This window comes from Cynocephalus volans, chromosome 1 (assembly GCF_027409185.1).
Source record: "Cynocephalus volans isolate mCynVol1 chromosome 1, mCynVol1.pri, whole genome shotgun sequence".
NCBI lineage: Eukaryota > Metazoa > Chordata > Mammalia > Dermoptera > Cynocephalidae > Cynocephalus > Cynocephalus volans.
Genome location: NC_084460.1, coordinates 145,390,845 through 145,405,590, shown reverse-complemented (window position 1 = coordinate 145,405,590; position 14,746 = coordinate 145,390,845).

The window sequence follows — 14,746 nt, the reverse complement described above, 5'->3', positions numbered from 1 at the left end:
TGCTTTATCACGTTAACATCCTTTGACTTGGATTATGTCTTCCCTTAGCCCATGTGTTAAGAACTCCTCCTATGTTTCTTAGGCATGTCTTTCCTCTTTAAAATATATTTTTAATATAAAATATTGCAAATACACAGAGTTAGGTAAGGAATCCTGCTTTTCTCCATATCCTCTATTTAGTGTTTATGTTTATATTCGGTTATACTATTGTTATGTATGTATTTATCCATAAATAATGTAAAAACTTTTTGCATATTTTAAAAACTTTACGTAAATGGTGACATATATGTTTACTTTTGCAACCCACTTTTCTTTCAACAGTTATGCTTAGAAATCTATTGTGTTGATAGATGAAGCTCTAGTTAATCCATTTTAACTGCTCTATGATGGTATCTCAGTGTGGATACATAATATTTTATTATCTATTCTTTTGTTGATGGACATTGTTTCTTATTTTTTCTACTATAAACTATTATGCAATGAATTTGGGTAAGTATTTCCTTGTGCACATGAGTTAGAGTTTCTTTAGGGTAAATACTTAGAAGTAAAACTGAACTAGAATAATTTTCACATCTTCAAATTACTGGATACTACCATATTGCTCATAATAGTGATTGTGCCAAGTTACTACCCCACTAGCAGTGAAGGATAGTTCTCATTTCTTAAAATCTTTTTAACATTGGTATTATCAGGCTTTTAAATGTTACCCAATGCAGCGGGTATTACAGTCTTAATTTAGTTTCCCTAGTGGCTAGAGAGGTTTGAGCTTTTTTTTTTTTTTTCATGTATTTCGGAGCCAGTGTGAGCTTTCTTTATCTTTGAAGAGCCAATGAAAGAAATGTAAGAAAAGTTGCTGGTCTTACGCTATTATCACCTTGGCTGCTGGAGGACTACATTGTGGTCAAATTTGTTTTCAGAACCTTTCATCTCAGTGCTTTCATGAGCTCCATGCACCAACCCCTTGACCCCAGCACTCTGTGTTACCTAGGCCTGCTCTCTTCATTTAATACTTAGCATCTACACCAACATTTCCCAAAGTAGTTCTTTGCTACTACACTGGAGATGTTTTGTGGAAAAGTGTCCAGTGCTAAATAAGTTTGGGAAGCACCATAAATTTTATTACCCTATCAGGGATTCACAGTTCCCATTATGTAGTACAGTGAAAATGCTCTTGTCCTTTAGTAGATGGAGGATATTAGTTCAATGCTCTATTCTCAGGCTCCATCTTACTCGATCTGTCAAAACCATTGACACACCTGTCTTCTGGGATACTCCACTCTCCTATTTTCCTCCTATCTGTCTGGTCATTCTTTTGCAGTCCTGTTATCTGATTCTTCCTCCTCTGTCAGATCTCATGACATTGGAATAAACCTAAGCTCAGTTTTTGGAACTTTCTATCAACCTTTTCCTTTAGTGATTGCATCCAGTCTCCAGGCTTTAACAGCCACATATCAAGTTTCAGTCATTCAGGAAGAATACGTTTTTGAGCTATATTGCACAGCACGTTGACTGTAGTTAATAATATGTGTTGTGTATTTCAAAATTGCTAGAAGAATAAATATTAAATGTTCTTACTTCAAAAAATAAGAATGTGAAGTGATAGAAATGTTAATTAACTTGATATAATCATTGCACAATATATACATGCAGTCACATGCCACATTAGGACATTTTGGTCAATAACGGACCACATATGTGGCGGTGGACACATAAGATTATAGTATCATATTTTTATCGTAGCTTCTCTATGTTTACGTATGTTCAGATACACAAATACCATTATGTTACAATTGCCTACAGCATTTAGTACAGTCACATGCTGTACAGGTTGGCAGCCCAGCAACAACAAGCTACACCATATAGCCTAGATGTGTGGTGGGCTATACCATCTAGGTTTGTGTCAGTATACTCCATGATGTTCACATGATGACGAAATAGTCTAATGATGCATTTATTAGAATGTATTCCTGCGGTGCATGACTGTATATGAAAATGTCATGTCATACCCCTCAAGTATATACAAATTAAAAAAAAAATTTAAATTAAAAAAAATGCTAAAGAAATCACATCTTTAAAAAAAAACCCCAAAACCATATATGTCAAACAATCCCAAATCTGTATCATCAGTACAGGCTTTTGTCCCCAAATTCCAACACATATACAACCGCCTGATTAATATTCCTACTTGGATTTCTGAAAAGTGTGTCAGATGCAACACGCCCGAAAGTAAACGTGTTGATGTCTTCCCCTGCTCCGCTTACAACTTTCTCCATCTCAACTGACAGCAATACTATCCTTTCTTGGTTCCTCTCTCTCATACTCCATATCCAAATCCAGGATCCAGTGCTTCTCACCCCTGCCCCAGCCACTACCCTGGTCTTAGTCATTATCTTTTGCTTGAATTATTGTAATAGTGCCCTAGCTGGTCTCCCTGCTTCTTCTCTTGCCTTATTTCAGTATCGCAGCAACTAGTGATCCTGTACAAACAAATAATAATCAGACCAACTAAGTCATTTGTTCAAACCTCTGCAATGGCTCTTAATTTTTCTTAATTTAAAAATTCTTTACAATGGCTAGGAAGGCCCTGTATGATCTGCAACCTCTTCTTCCTCCTCACCTCTCTGGCTTATTATCCTACTATTTCCCCTGTCACCACAGCAGCTCATTCTGTTTCAAGAACACTGTCCTCTTTGCTGTTCTTCAAACATGTTAAACATGCTCCATCCTTTGCACTGTTTTCAACATTGCCTGACACACTCTTTATCCAGATATTTATATGACTAACTCGCTTAACAAATTAACATTTTTGCTCAAATATCATTTATTCAATGAAGTATTCCCTGACTACTCTTGTAAAAATGCAATATGCTTCCTTTCTCCAACAACTTGTGTTACCAATCTGTCTTAGCATATTTTATATAATTTACATATTATGTTTGTTGTTCATAGTCTGTCTTCCTGCTAGAATGTAAGCTCTACAAGGAGGCAGTCTTTGTCTTTTTTGTTCTTTGGGTTTTCCCAAGCACTTATAACCATCTTTGGTATATAGTCAGTGTTTCAGTAATATGTGTTGAATAATGAATGAGTATTAATACATTGCAAGCTTCAGTAAAAAAGCCTGTTTAGTCCTGCTGAATTTTGTGTTTTCCAAACCGATTTGATCTCAGATTCCTTTTTTTTTTTTTTTTTGGTGAAAATCACGATATTTACTAATATTTCTCAAAAAAAGTGTTCCTCCAGAACACCCAGTTTGGGAAATTCAGATTTATCAGTAAATCCATGCTTTACACCTCCTCCTTATCAAAATTTTATGACCTATCATTTGGACCTACTTTTTATGACTGTTAAACTTTTAAGTGCACAATGGAATGTTGGTAGCTTATGAAGAATAAGCAAGACATTAAGAGGGGACTTCTTGAAGCAGTACTTTGATCTGAAGGAATGAAGCACTGAAGTAGAAGTTGTCCACCTTACAAGGCTCATAGGAGCTTTTTGAGAGCACTTGTTCTTCAGAAATACCTGTCAGATCATACACCTCCTCCTCCTCGTTGAAATCACATGAGGATGTCCTGGCGGCCTCCTTCTGCACTGTAAGAGTGAATCAGTGAAAATCTGTGTGACCTCTTTATTGAATAATATTTGCTAAACCAACTACCCATGTCAATACTAACATCCAAAAAGAAATAAAAAGCAGTTTATATATACATATATATATGTAATAAATTCTAAGTGGAAATGATTTGCATAAAAATAAAAATAAGGCAATGGCTTAGCCTAGAAAGAGTTGGCTCATAGAAGATCTTAGGAATTTGGGCCAGTTACAATAAGGCATCTGTCGCTGTTGATGCTGAATCGGCTCTTTAACCTTATCACTTTAGTGCTTTCCTTTGTGAACCCTCTAAGCCTCTTAAGAAAAAAAGCAGAAAACCACATCTGTCAAAATTAGAAAGTTATAACTACCAGGAAACAAAATGATCAGAATCATTTGACAATTCTGTAATACTTTAAGCTCTCTCTTGCATAAATTTCCTCCTGTTCCCTCTTCTTTCACTCTGATGATGTCAGTTAGTTTCTATTCCTTTGGCAGGGAGCCAGTGAGAAAACTTGGATAGCACGTCTGTGTCCCCAATATTCATCCTAGGATACGTAGCTATTATTTTGCTTACAAAGAGAAAACAGAAGGAAAGCCAAGATCTTATTTAGAATGGATCTAGTACATCTAACAACATCAACAAATTCTTAGCCTTCAGAAATTTCCCAGTGTGTCTGCAGGATGTCATGTAGGCAAAACATCTTGAGCTGGAAATTGTGTAGTCATAGAATGTTAATACGGAAGGACATTTGGAGATCATTTAGACTACCCTCCCCACCTTATACATGAGGAAGCTAGGACTAGAGAGGTTGTGATCAATTCATTTGCTTTTGTTTTTTTAGAATTATTTTGCTTTAGTACATTGTAAATGTGATATAACTGGCCATCCCAGAAGCAGCAGTAGGGGGCATTCTCTATCTTTCCCAGAAACCTTGCTCTTACTCACAAATCCTGTTTTCTCTCCAGTTTTCCAAAATGACTGGAGCTCCAGTAGAGCATCTTCTTTTCCCACCACCCTTCTTTTATTCCCCTCTCACATCATTCCTGAGATACCGAATTAGCTGTGGTAGGAATGGGACACTGAAAAATCTTACTCTGTTTTAGATAGTGGGTGGCACTAAAGTACTGCAGTGTTCCTCACAGTGTAATAGTAAACTATGACCACTAGATGGAAGCATAGGACACACATTCCCATCTAGACCACACTATTGTCGAAGTACTCTTTTCCTTATGAAAATAAAACCACAAACTGAATGCTGAATAATTTCCTCTTACCAAAACACAGGCTAAATGAAATAGAAACATTACTGTATAATGCCAAATTATTCAAAGCACAACAGAACCACCAAATTCTGTTATTGAGAAAAATGCAATTATTAACCTTGAATGATGATTGACTAGTGAAGGAATGAGGCTCGTTGGTTTCTCTGATTAGGCATTAAGCATATTTTAAGGTTTTACTTCTTCCCTAGACCTAAGAACAACATTTTATCTCTGAGAATGCTAAGAGATAGAGGTGAACACTGTGGAAAAATAAGCTTTCTATTAAAATAAAGTGTCTGTTTTGATTAATGTTTTGAAATGGCACTAGATAAGGCACTAGGATACTGGGCTCTAGGACGGGATGTGGCACTTAGTCTAATTTTTAGAAAACCTGTTAAACTCCCTGGACTTCAATTTCCTCTTCTGTAGTCATTAAGTAGGTGAATTTAAACCCTGATTCTTCCACTTACTAGTTATATGAATACTGACAACTGCCTAATATTTTTCTCTGAGGCAGTTTCTTTACACATCAGTTAAGGATGATAATAGGGCCTATTTCTTAGGATTATACTAAGAATTGATGAGACTGTGTGTTTAGCACAATGTCTGGTACATTGAAAATACAGTAACTATCACAATTAATATTAGCTGCCAATCTCATTCATATTTGGTAGTGTAGATTTCAACCAAGATTACCACTGTTCTCTCTGCTTCCCAGGCTTGAAACTTTGAAGTCATCTTTAATCTCTCCCTTTCAAGTCTTGTTTATTTATTTATTTATTTGCTTCAAAACTTTTTCTTGCCCTTTAAATTTTCATTACCATTAGACCTTTTTGTCTCTAATATTAATATATATCTTCTTGAGCACCAGTGCTGCCACTGCTGTGCCTGTGCCCACTTCCCAGGCCCTGGTGCCACTATGGCACATGCCCATGCCTTGGACTCCAGGGCTAAAAAGGATCAGCTCAGTTGAAACTTCTCCCCCATTGGAAGAAAGAAGAGTAGAAGGAGCCCAACAGCTGTTGTTACTGCCAAGAAAACCTGCCGTCTTTCTTGCCAAGGACCCCCCCAGACTTCACTGACTGTCATCTCAGCTGATGCAGCTGCAACCCCCTAAGAGTAGAAGCTTCTGCACCCCATCGGACCAGCACCCTCACACCCATCTATAGGTGAAGGTCTTTCCTCATCAAACCTAGTCTGCAAGGTCTGGAAGAAGTAATTGCTTTCAAATGTACAAGATATCAATGCAAGTCTATAAGGAACATGAAAAATCAAGGAAACATGGCACCACTAGAGGAACACAACAAATTTCTACTAACGAAATGTAGATTTATGAAATCTGCCTGACAAAGAATTTAAAATAATTGTTCTAAAGAAGTTCAGCAAGCTACAAAAAAACACAGATAGACAACTCAGTGAAATCAGGAAAATAATGCATGTACAAAATGAGAAGTTCAACAAAGAGATAAACATCATTGAAAATAACCAAACAGAAATCCTGGAGCTAAAGAATACTATAAATGAAATGAAACATGCAATAGGGAGCTTCAAAGGAAGACTCAATAAAGCAGAAGATAGAATCTGCAAACTCAAAGACACGTCATTTAAAATTACCCAGTCAGAGGAGAAAAAATTTTTAAAAAGAATAAATAAAACCTACAGGATTTATGGGACACCATCAAATGAATATGCATTTTGAGATTTGAAGAAGAACAAAGAGAAAAGGTGACAGAAAGCTTATTTAAACAAATAATGGCTGAAAACTTTCCAAATCTTGGGATATTGGGACTCATGAATTCTGATTTATTTATTATTTTGTTGAACAAATTTATTGAGATATAATTAACATGACAAAATTCACCCATTTATAGTGTAGTTGTACAATTCAGTGGCTTTTTTTGTTTAAAATTTTTTAATTTTAAAAATTTATTTAGTTTTATTATGAAGCTCAAAAGACCCCAAATTGAATCAACCCACAGGAGAAGACAACACTGAGACACATTATAATTAAATTGTCAAAAGTCAAGGACAAAGAGACTTTTACAAGGAGCAAAAGGAAAGCAACTCATCCAAGGAAAATTCCATAAGACTATCAGTGGCTTTCTCAGCAGAATCCTTGTAGGCCAGAAGAGAGTAGGATGATATATTTAAAGTACTGAAAGGGAAAAACTGCCAACCAAGAATAGTATACACAGAAAAAAATATCCTTTAGAAGTGAAAGAGAGATAAAGTCTTTTCCAGACAAAAACTGAGGGGGTTTATCACTATTAGACCTGCCATCCAAGAAATGCTAAAGGGAGTTCTTCAAACTGAAATAAAGCACATACACACAATGTGCCATGACTGAATCAAAAAGAAATAGAAAGCCTGAATGGACCAATAGCAAACAAGGAGATTTAAACAGTAATCAAAAACCTCTCAACAAGGAAAAGCTCAGGACTAGATGACTTTATAGGCAAACTCTACCAAATATGTAAAGACAAATGAATACCACTAATTCTTAAATTCTTCCAAAATATACAAGAAGGAACACTTTGAAACTCATTTTAAGATGCCAGCATCATCCTGATATAAAATCCAAAAAAAGACATAAGAAAAGAAAACTACAGGTCAGTATCCCTGATAAGTACATATGCAAACATACTCAATGAAATACTGGCAAATTGAATTCAACGGCACACTAAAAGGATCATTTGCCATGACTGAGTGATATTCATCCCTGGGATGCAAGGATGATTCAAGACATGCAAGTGAATAAATGTGGTACACCATATTAACAGAATTAAAAACAAAACCCACCTGATTATCTCAATAGATGCAGAGAAAGCATTTGAAAAAGTTCAACATTCATTCACAATTAAAACTCTCAACCAAACAGGCATAGAAGGAACTTACCTCAACACAATCAAGGCCATATATAAAAAGCTTATAGCTAACATCATAACCAAAGGGGAAAAGCTAAAAGCCTTTTTTCTCATATCCAGTACAGGCAAGGATGCTCACTCTCACTGCTTCAATTCAACACAGCCTTGGAAGTCCTGTTAAGAGCAATTATACAAGAAAACAAACAAACATAAAAGAGTCACCCAAAGTAGAAAAGAAGAAGTAAAATTATCTCTGTTTGCAGATGCCATAATCATATATGTAGAAAAACCTAAAGACTCAACGACAACAGCAACAAAAAACCTGTTAGAACTAATAAATGAATTCAATAAAGTAGCAGGATACAAACTCAACATATAAAAATCAGTTTCATTTCTATATACAAACAACAAACTATCTGAAGAGAAAAGTAATAAAACAACCTCATTCATAATAGCAACAAAAAGAATAATGTCCTTAGGAATAAGCTTAACCAAAGAGGTGAAAGACTTGTACACTGAAAATTATAAAATATTGATGAAGGAAATTAAAGAAGACATAGACAAATGAAAAGATACCCTGTGGATTGAAGGAATTAAATGTCATACTCCCCAAAGGATTCTACATATTCAGTGCAATCTCTATCAAAATCCCAATGGCATTCTTTACAGAAAATAATCCTAAAATTCATAGGGATCCACATCAGATCTTGAGTAACCAGAACTATATTGATCAAGAACAAAGCTGTAGTCGGCATCACATTTCCCAATTTCAAAATGCACTACAAAGTTACAGGAATCAAGACAGTATGGTACTTGAATAAAAACAGATGCATAAGCTAATGGAACAGATTAGACAGAGACCCCAGAAGTAAATTCACACATACTCAGTCAACTGACCTGTCACAAGGATGCCATGAACACACAATGGGGAAGAGAAAGTCTCTTCAATTGTGCTGGGAAAACTGGATATACACACGCAGAAGAACAACACTAGACACAGTACACAAAAACCAACTCAAAGTGGATTAAACCCTTAAACTTAAGACCTGAAACCATAAATCTATTAGAAGACAACAGGGAAAAAGCTTGACATGGGTCTTCACAAAGATTTTTTGGACACAACCCCAAAAGCATAGGCAATAAAAGCAAAAATACAGAAATGGGATTGCATAAAACTGAAAAGCTCTGCACAGCAAGGAAAATAATAGAGTAAAAAAGGCAACCTACAGAATGGAAGAAAATATTTGAAAAGCATATATATGATAAATGGTTAATATCCAATATATATAAGGAACTCATACAACTCAATAGCAAAAAACAAATAACTTAGTCAACTATTCTCATTAAGGTTGGAAACCTCCTCCAACCCTATTTAAAAATGGACCAAGGGCCTGAATAGACATTTCTCAAGAGAAGACATACGAAAGGCCAACAGATTTATTAAAAAATGCTCAACATCACTAATCTTCAGGGAAATGCAAATTAAAACCCTGATGAGATATCACCACACACCTGTTAGAGTGATTGTTATCAAAAAGACAAAAAATAAGTGGTGGTGAGGATGTAGAGAAAAGGAAACACTTGTACAACATTGGTGGGACTATAAATTGGTGTAGCCATTTTGAAAAACAGCATGCAGGTTCCTCAGAAAGTTAGAAACGAAACTACCTTATGATTCAGCAATCCCATTAAAGGGTGTATATTCAAAAGAAATGAAATCAGTATCTTGAAGATATATCTGCACGACCATGTTCATTGTGGCATTATCCACGATAATCAAGACATGGAAATAACTGAAATGTGGATAAATGAATAAAGAAATGTGATATACCTGTGTATGTGTGTGTGTGTGTGTACACATGCATATACATATATATACACATATATACTGTAATTTTATTCAGCATTAAAAACGAAGGAAAAACAGCATGCATGAAACTTGGTAGGCATCAGGCTAAAATATTTCAGACAGAAAGACATTACTGCATCATCTGATTTATATGTGGAATCTAAAATACTCAAAAAATGAGTCTAGCATCCTATGGAGAATGTTATTTTTGTTTCAGCAAGCAATTAACCTGGATGAATTCAGGTCACACATTCTGATCTACTTTCTAAAGACTGTGGTTCAATATCAGTTCAGTTTTCAAACATTTTGTAGTTTTATTCAGATCTGTCTTACTGGTGTGCCACCCAGTGGCCATTGCAGCACCTGGGGGATAGTATATCTGTTAATTCAGTTCTTTGGTATGCTATTTAAGATCAGATTCATGCATGCAAATATTGGAGGTGAGCCAGGAGCTCATAAACATCTTAATGGGGTTGCTTTCCCAATTTTCTCCCTCTCTGAGGTGTCGCCAGTATTTCCCCATTTCCTAGACCCCCTTTCCCTGTCCTATGGCCAGAACACTGGACCTTTAATTATTTGCCTCTGCTGTGCACTTCTGTAACAACATCTGCATTTGGGCCAAGCAGCAGTAGGTAATCTTTCATGACAGAAAATCACACTCCCTTAGTATTTACTAAAGTTAAACTTTGCACAGTGGTATACTGGGGGGTGAATTCTGGGAATGATCTTTCTTGTGTGTAAGCAATAAGGTGGGTCCATTATTTGTGGAGAATTTTAAAACAATAACAGAACTGATTAAAAGTAATTCTGATTTTTACTTTTATTTATTATAATTTTATAGTTGATTGTACATATCTGTGGAGTACAGCATTGAATATCAATACCTGTGTGCAATATGTGATGCGCAAATCAGGATAATTAGTATAGTTAGCATTATACAATGCAGTCATTTTTTGTTGCCCTTTACCAATTCCTTCTTACCCACTCCCCCTTTCCCACCTCTGGTAACCTCAGTTCTGTTCTCTTCTTTTGTAATCCTGCTTCTAATTATCACCACTTGCCAGCAATTCTAAACAATTTTTGTGATAAAATACTCTTCCCTGAAAAAATATTTTGTTAGGGTAAGTTTGAAACAATTGCTGCCATTCCTATTGAGTATTACTCGTATATGTCTGTATGTTCCAAATTAGCATGTTTTATTGCATAAGCATTAATAAACATTACATTCTGTTTAGAAGTTTATTCAGAGAACTCCCAATTTTACAGCTGTTCTAGACCCATGGGAATTCAGCTATATGAACTCCTTTTAAGAGTAACTTCATAACAGTTTGGAATTTCTTAGGTTGCATTTTTGTGTCTCCAGTACCATTGGTATTATATGTTTCTATATTTAAATGTTAGATCAAAAAATAGCAATGAGAGCACATTGATTGTTAAAGCAAAAGAATTTGAGTTACTTTAATTTGTCATTGTGTAGGATCACTTAAAATTTTAGGAATTTAAAATTTATAACAGCATAATAGAATGCAAATTGCAAGTTGCAGTATTTTTGTTTGGAAAGTGTATATTTTAGTTTTTCAGTTGACTATAGACAAAGCTATTGATGAACCTGGTTGTAGTGTCTATTTAATATCATTATATGAAAAAGATAAATTTTGGGCAAATCACTGCCAAATTTGTAGAAGTTGAGGCACAAAAATGGACACTAATATCGATTATTAATTACTGTAACAGACCAAAATGTAAATGTTTCATTTTTATTTTCAAAAAATATATAAATGTACTTAAAGGTATTAATCTGTTACTTTTTCATTATATACTATAGCATTTGTTTTATTTTTAATTTTTTAGTGGTATATATGAAGTTTAATAAAAGAAAATTTTTATTGTTTGCCTTTTTTTGCCTTTATTACTTGTTTTAATTTGTGATTATTGCTGAGAACATTATTATCATATAGAAGAGATGTTAAGAAATTATCAACTCCTGTGTCAAATAAGCTAGTTATGCCACTGACCCTTACTAACCTATGAAAAAGCAATTGCACTTTACTTCTAGGTAAAAATCCACAGAAACAACTGTATATGTCCACCGAAAGACAAACTCATACCTGTGTTATTTGCAACAACCGAATACTGGAAATGATTTAAAAGTCTATCAACAGGAAAATAAACTGTGGTGTTTTAAAAAATGGACTTCTACACAGTAGTAAATTGATTAAACTAATTGTACACAATGACATGGATGAATCTCAAAAACACGCAGAGCCAACTAAACTGGACACAAAAGAATGCATATTAGATGATTTCCTTTAGAAAAGCAAGCAACAATACTATGATAAAAAAATGTACATTAACAAATTATTTCCTCTAACATAGCTTGATTTTGCTTTTGATCCACCCTATCCTCTCCTGAATACATTCAGCTCATACTATTTTTTCTTCCAAGAATAGCTAAAGAAAAAGTCACAGACTGAGACTGGTTCCATTTAGCCTCTGCTTAGACAAATAGCTACATGATTTATCTTACAGAGCATCCTGCATCCACCCGCCTGCCTCCTAAGACAGGCTCCTTAAAATACACTTATGCCAATCGCATATAAATCGCGCTCTCTTAATCCATTCATTCTCCAGTCCATAATAGTTTGCATTTACATAGATTTATTCCTCTTCTCTCCCTTGCTTCTCCTCTTCTCTTTCTCTCATCCTTCTTCTTTAATTTTTAAAAATAAAATATTCATAGTCTGTTTAGCAGGACTTTTTAGCCATTCAAGTAGGTATATTTTATTTTTGCATTAGCCAATTTTCTTTCTTGGTCTTCACATTACTGTTAACCTACTTCAAGGCATTGCAGAAAGGCATGCTATACCTTGCACAGCTGTAAAAATTATCCCACAACGAATTTTTTTGAGGTTCTACTGATGCCTAGGATTTCATGTCTTCTATGTCCCCCAGAGATTGTAAATTCTAGAACACTGATTAAGACCTGAGCATGAAGATTGACTTCTAACTATTCAGGACATGAGTATGAATTTTTAGGTAATTGATGTTTTTTTTTTTTCCTGATTACTAATAGTTATATCATTGACTAGCTTATTTAGAACACTCAGTAAAAGGCATAAAATGATTTAGTTGACACTGATAAAGTTACAGCTTCCTTTCTTTTCTTTCAATCCTCCTTTCACACATTGAGTATAATGTTTCATTGAAAGAAACAACTTGACACATTGTTCCAGTTATGTCTTACTATCTAACAAGACACACCAAAACCTGGGCTTAGAACAACAATCTACTATTATCTCTCATATTTCTGTGGGTTAGTATAGCTGGGTAGCGTAGTGTTGAAGTGAGACATTGCCTGGAGCTGCCGTCATCTGAAGGGACTACTGTCTGGACGTCAGGAGAGCTCACTCACATAGCTGGCATGGAAGCCAGCTTTTCTCTAGTAGCTCAACGAGGGCTCACACTAGAGCATCTACATGTGAGCTCCCTGTGTGACTTGAGCATCTCACAGTATGGCAGTTTGATTCTAAGCATTAGCATCAAGAGACTCAAGCAGAAGTGGAGGACTTAACTTTGGAAATTCCAGCAAACGACTTTTGATCATTCCATCAGTGAAACAAGTCAGTAAAGTCAGACCAAATCTAAGGGAGGGGGATTTAAACTCCCCCTTTAATGGGGGAGTGGGAGGTCACATTGCTGAAGAGTGTGTAAGATAAAACATATTGTTGCAGCCATCTTTGGAAAGTAAAATCCTCCACGCATATTAATTTTTAGAAAGAAGATCCAGTGAATCATCTTATGACTGTTTCACAAGACTATTATGTTTCCTAGTAATTATCAGTGATTATGAGTTGAATCTGCATGAAGACACAAATCCTAGCACAGGGCCTGGCATATGTTAAGTGCTTAAATAAATAAATGCTTGATAAAGGAAACATATGGCTTTAGTTGTTTTAAATATATTAATGTAAGATTTATGCCTATCATAACCCTCATATGGGTTAGAGTAAGTAGGGAATTTATTTATTCACCAAACATTTAAATAGCCCTTATAATATGTCAGGTACTTGTGAAGCAGGCTCCCTATGCACTGGATATCAACTTATCAGAGTCTGGTGAGACAGAACACCCACATACACTGTAAGATACATGAAGCTGATTTACTACTTATAGGCAGTTAGCAAGGGACAACAGAAATGTTGGATTCATGACAAAACTGTCCTGCAGAGCTGAGGTGAGTTTCCCAAGGTGGACGGAGTCTCGTCTGTGCATGTCCCAATTGCACCATAGCTGAAGTACCGCAGAGAAGAGCCTGCCTGTGTCTTATGCCCCAGGTCAATCAGGAATTGCTGGGCTAAGGCCTTGAAGGACAACCTATTTCTAAGGGGTACCAGAAGAGCACCTGGGCTGTTCCAGTTTCTTCTTATCTCAAGATGTTGCATTCCCAGCACATTCTACAGTTGTTCATGAGAACTAAAAGTGAGAAAGAGGGGAGAATTGGGTCAGTCCAAGGTCACCTGGAGAACTGTCCAGTAGTACTATTTTATCACTTTAAAATATTACCTTATTTAATCTAACATAAACCAGGTATGGTAAGTACTATTGTTATCCTAAATTTTGCATGTAGACAACTGAAGCATATGTAACACACACTAAGTCACACAGGAAGTAGCTCGGGGTTTATTTGCAGTCAGTTGTACCAGAATCCATGCTTTTATTTATTTATTTATTTTGATATTTTCAGTATTTATTTATTTAGAATTAAAAAAAATATTTATTTTTTATTGGAACATAATTGATTGTACATATCTGTGGGATACAGCATTGACTGTCAACACCTGTGTGCAATATGTGATGTTCAAATTAGGATGATTAGTATATTCAACATTATAAAATGTGATCAATTTTTGTGGCCCTTTACCAATGCTTCCCTTCCCCCTTGCCCATCTCTGGTAACCTCACAGAACCCATGCTTTTAACCACCACCCTATGCTGTCTCTACATGGCTATTATGTCTTATGTGAGGGAAAGAAATCCAGACAGGAGAGTGGAAAAATATCAAAATGTGTATAAAGACAAGTTAGTGTGTATCTGAGAAGAAAATAGGAGAAGAGGATGAGATAACATAAGATGGCAGAAGAGGCACATGGAAGCGGATGGAGCCGGCCAGTTCTCTGC